This window comes from Tubulanus polymorphus, chromosome 2 (genome assembly GCF_964204645.1).
Source record: "Tubulanus polymorphus chromosome 2, tnTubPoly1.2, whole genome shotgun sequence".
Classification (NCBI taxonomy): Eukaryota; Metazoa; Nemertea; class Palaeonemertea; order Tubulaniformes; family Tubulanidae; genus Tubulanus; species Tubulanus polymorphus.
Genome location: NC_134026.1, coordinates 24,740,954 through 24,746,864, shown reverse-complemented (window position 1 = coordinate 24,746,864; position 5,911 = coordinate 24,740,954).

Genomic DNA, 5,911 nt, shown 5'->3' with positions numbered 1-5,911 from the left:
GTCGCTAGTCACCACGCGCGTATCAAGTGCTGCAAACATGCAGCAGTATCACACTGGACGAGTCGACTCGCTTTTTCAGGGGTAATTTCATCCACTCAATTCTTCAAATCAACCGTTTCATCAAATCTATTACATAAATTCATGCATCATAATACGGTGTACCGATGTATACACCCTGTTCAAGCCAATAATTGGAAATATATCAGTATCACTAACTAAATTCTAAAGCATCTCCCAACTATTGCATTTTGTGAACATTCTTCTGCCCCATCATTTTCAAATCTTATTCATCGAGTTATCAATTTTCAGATACTAAATCAAATCTAAGTGATTAATACCAAAAATGTTCTAATTTAGGGCATATGGTTTGGGTTTCAGATTATACCAAACGTTTTTGCGAATAGTTTCGATTTCGTTTCACCGATGCGCCATCTGGTGGAAAGTAACTCCCTCACGCGATTCGTTCGTTTCTATACTCCTCCTGACTAATGCAGATAGGTCAGATACGTCACATTTAGATTATTTCCCTAATTTTCAACCCTTTCGTGTGGTTTACGTAACGGCATTTTTTCAGTTCAGCCTATTTTCAAAAATTATTCTGTACAAATTTTATACCATTAGAATTAACAGTAATTATTAAAACAGATTCATATCGAGTTTGATAACATTTGACGAAATGTATATACCTTTAGAATGACTGAAAATGGCAAAATTAGAGAAAATAATCTACGAAATCTACAATACTCGTGAATCTGCTCTTGTTGTTGTGAACACGCTGCTTGAATACTAGTTTTTGCCATCCACTGATAAACAGATTTCACCTTTTCGTATTTACGTACGTAGCAGTTTATGAGAGTAGAATCGGTTTATGTGTGTTGATAAGGAGACTGTGACGTTAGGCGGTTTCTACGCCGGCGTTGAATCGCGTCCTCGACGTCGTATACGGAGCTGCTGCGGCATCGTGACAATTGAGTTGTCAGTCAGACACACGATAAAGCCGACAGGATTAAACGAGGGATCCAAAGAGTTGAACTTTAATCTGGAAATTATTTACTTTACATATTGACTATTTTCATTACACCGCGTACCTTATGTTTAAGGTAAAATGATTTTGAATTTTAGCGGCTGAAACTGTCATGACCGAGATCTAGTTCAACGCTTTTATCTGACGTATGTATAATGGTGCATAAATCTCGAATATCTGTGAATATTGAAGTGAAACTGGATACTTTTTGCCGCTGTTATTCCGAGTGTTGACATGTGTCTCATACAGCGACTTGGTGATCAGTTGCCGAGTCGTATCTGCCGCTGATGCTGACGGTGTTAATCTACCTCCTAATAGTAGACCATGTCACTTGCATCTGATACGGATAGCAGAAGTTAATCTCACTCGAGGTAATAATATAAGCATTCCAAAACGCGACTAACGACCTCACAGTTTTCAAGTTTCCTCGAAGAATTATTTTTCGCCGACTTTCCGGGAATGTGTGACTCTACTGGAATAGCTCGGTGTAAGGTGAGTTCTATCAATGTGTTGTTATTGATACATAGGTTTTTGATCGATCGAGGAACTTCCACTATTTGAAAATAGTTGATAATCGCAAATCCACTATATACTAAACAGTAAATTCTACAATATTCTTTTTACTATTGTTACATTTCGGATAGAAATTAGATATATTCATTGTCAAAGGCAAACGAGACAAACGATGGCCTTATTTGATTGAAATATCGGTCTCAAGACACTGAACCAAGATGCTGAGAATTACCATTAGGCGGAATGTAAGGTCGCGTTGATGAGATATAGACGAGGCAATTAACCAAGTGTCTTTGACCATACGAGTGGATAGATAGTTGAAGAGTCAATTTCTTAAATTGAAGAATTGTACATCGCAAAGAGGGAAAGTTGAGTCGTTCGATCGACGATCGAATATAACAATATTGATTTAGCTTATGTGCGGAGATCTTAAGATTAGAACATGAAAATGATTAATTTTTCTCTTAGTATCTCTAATAATGGAAACTGTATGGAATGACCTAGAATCATCTTGGGAATTTCATAAAGAAATAGAATTGACATGATGAACGAATAAACAAACAGAAACAACTGACAAATAACCAATCATCTGCCATTTGCCATTAGAATCAGAGAGGGAGGAGAGAAAAACAAGCGCTAATTGATCATCCACCTGTAGAGATGCCGTCGACGAAAAGCCAAGCCATTAGAGGTTTCGTTTCCTGCCTTCCATTCAATCCCTCTGATCAACCTATGTCATATCATCATTTCCGAGACCTTCATTCGTTTCGTTCTGCGGGGGAAGCGAAAACCCCTCCGGTTGATTTGAATTCGCTTACGTTCACATGCCAATTATAGAAGAGGCATTAATTGAGAATTATCAATTGTTAACCCCGGGCAAGTCTGAAATTGAAGAGATAAGTTTGCGAGCTTGTGAACGATTGCAAGTTTCTCAATTCTACCAATTTAAATCGATGGCACACGATAAGTCCGACGACCTGAAGCAACCCTTCAGATGAGATTATCAATCTATCGAGTCATAATGTATACTTATTGTTCCTAAAACTGACCGTTCTGATAAACCCGAATTAATTCGTCACACATTCCGGTGTCTATAACACCACGGGTGCCGAGGTTTCATCGGGTAAATGTGATTAGCGTTAAATCGTTGATGGTCAATGGAAACCATTTGATGGACCGATACTTCCTCAGCATTATTTACTCTATAAATCTATCGCAGTCGTGACGAAACTGTTTGATAACGACACGTTCGCAGACGCGCAAAGATCGAAATTCCGACACGAAATTGCAGAAATCACCGCACCTTCCTTCGATGTTAACTAAGCGGAAACTACTTAGGATAATTTGCTCCAGAACTTGTCAATTCAGACCTAGAAGTAAATCGTCTAAACGAACGTGGATCATACGGCTTAACATAATAGGCAGCCAAAACATTTAACAGCTACATATCGTTAGATCTAAACGCATCGTATGATTGAAGAGTGGGACTTGTGAAACGAATAATTTTAGAAACAAATCCCCAAAGGGTTTCAGGCTGGGAGTGCGTTATCAAACAGTCCCAGGCGAACGTGAAATATCAGATATATGGTGCACCATGCGGGCCAGGATCAATCTTGGATCGGTATTGATAAGACGTATCATGACACAGACGATGGTAGATGGATGGAGGTAAATGCCTATTAGAAACGGATGATTTCTCGAAGTGTGAAGTCACCCGATAGAAACATTTCCAGAACACGTAATGTCTCCCGTACTTCTGTTCATCAATAGAAATGTCTTTCCATCTCATTAATGATGGCGGACTTATTGTTTCATCCCGGAAAAATCAAAACGCTTTTCTAAACTTCTCAGTAAGTTTGACGGAATCTGTTCATTTTCAAAGTCATAACTTGAGGTAAATTCGATATTGTGGAACTGAATGCATATCTATAATCGCACTTGAATACAGGACGATAAAGTGGTTCTTATTAGAATACAGTTATGTCTCTAGGAATGTTTCGGAATCTTATTTAAGCCAACACTGTAAATTGTGCATTCCTCAAATATTCCGGACTTTTGGTAGACGCGAACTGAATCCACGCGAACCGTAGATTACAACGACAGCTACTTTAATATTTCATACGTAACGTTCGGCTTTTTGATCTTCACTCGGCCTTCTGGTGAAAAAAGGCAATTCCTTTAATATTCAATTGACATTCTTGGCACCGTGTATTCACAGTGCAGGTTTTATCATTCCTCTGTTGATCATAAGCGTATTATGGCTGCAGTGACTTTTCGAACCAGTTCTTTTAACGATGGAATTGGTGTATTTGGTTTTTCATATCACGATGACTGAAATTTTCAGGTTTTATTGCTATTCAGTTATTTTGTACAGGGGCCGAAGATTCAGTGATTCTATCATTTCATCGGTTCTTTATTACAAATAGCTGCCATACGCATACGTACATATTTGGAGCATCCAGCGTTAATAGCTAACCACCTGCCAGCATCGTAATTAGTACGACTAATTATTACGTCATTATTCGAGTTCTTCACAGTTGTTAGTCAAAGGTGATAATTGCTAGATTTTTAGCTGTAGCAATAGGCCAGGATGTACGATGACATACATATGTATCGTCCTCGCACATCTGAGCCAATCGAGATATCCTAACCAACGCCTTCAATAGCCAACACAGACAGGATATCATGATGTTTTCATTATCTTAACGTGTGAGTTTTTGCCGAAGGGGATTCTTAGAGTGAATTCGTAAGATTTCAGGTATGTTTATCCTTAAACTGTTTCCTTATTCAGACTATCAAGTTGGTTTTCATGAGGTAGGTATAGTAAATATTTGGTTTCACAAATAAATCCAAGATAAAACTCCACAAGACATCAACAACTTCTTCTTGGTGAACTACAAACCTTTCTCGTGTCATTTGAGCGCGCTCCAAGCCCGCTTGCGTACGCAAATTGCGCTGCGCAAAGTTCGTATGCATTCAGCGCATAAGTCAGTCGACTCATGGACTCTAAAACGAAGAGTCCATAGTCCATCGCACATCTGGCGAAAAAATGCGTCCAACCATGGACGTATAAGTTTATACGTCCATGGTCCAACGAAGGAGCTGCGGCAAGTGTGTATGCATCACCCTTAAAGAAATTTTACCTTGTCTAAAATCGCTAAAATGTTACCGATTAAATTAGGTCGTAATACGTATTTGGTACTAAGTCGGCTGGGCGTTTTGTCGAGCGGTTGGAGTCTCGGTTCAGGTCAGGTAAGGTCCGAGGGTAAGGTTAGGTAAAATCCCTGCCTCCCTGATTTACACGCAACTGCGCGCACACACCCGCGTTAGCTTTTTCCCAACGTATTACCCCGAACGGGTAAAAGCTCGTTTACCGCAAAATGACTGGGCGAATATGACGCAGCGCATTTTGCATACACGCAATGTTCGCCTGATCTAAACGACAGTGCATAACGGAAAAGAATTTCTGTTAGTTCACTTGTGTCTTATTATCATGGGACTGCGAAGACGTTATTCAATGTATGGAGAAAGCGAACATAGATTGAACCATTTATTAGTAGTTTGTCGGTAACAATGAAGTTACGGACATCTTATGTTTAGTTGATTGGTTTGCGCACTGGGCATAATTGGTTTCTTGTTGCCGAATCTGACAAGATCTACGACTAGCTCGCCGGCGCGGGGAAACTTAAATCATATCAGATTTGCTATATTTTTTACTTTAACCTAGACGATGTTTTAAATGCTTAAAATGCTACCTTTGTCTAATTCGAGGAATACTGCGACGACCTGATAAAACAATGTAATATCTTTTTTCGTTTATCCTAATGTGAAATTGTGTATATCATATAATCTATCGTGTATTGAGCAGATTTAAAGGGGTTGTTACTCAGAAATGTGACGAGGAACTATTTTAAGCGCATAAGAGATATCCTATTCCAAATGCAATTCCTGCCTACCACTCAGAAAAATAGTGTTATTAATTTGAGCGTCATGTATTGCAAAAGACTTAACACGAAGATGTGTGGCGGTATTAATTTTCAATCCATCGGGAAGGTTCATTTTTCGTCAGTACGGTATTCATTGATTGATTAAATACAGACCTTCCTTGTGCATCTATGTTATAAGGGTTAAGCGTTAGTGGAGTATTAGATTTCAATCGTAATCGATGCATCAATGCATCGAACAGACGTTATATACAGACGTCAACATTTCCGTATACCGGTAACCATATTTTACACGATTTGTTTTAAAGGAGCGGAGCACTGTTGGTGTCGTTAAAAAGAACGTTTCCTTTGTCTTTGCAGTTTTATTCAAAACTGAATTCCAACGTGGTATATCAATGACTTATAAGTATTATTCGGGATTGGTTCAAAG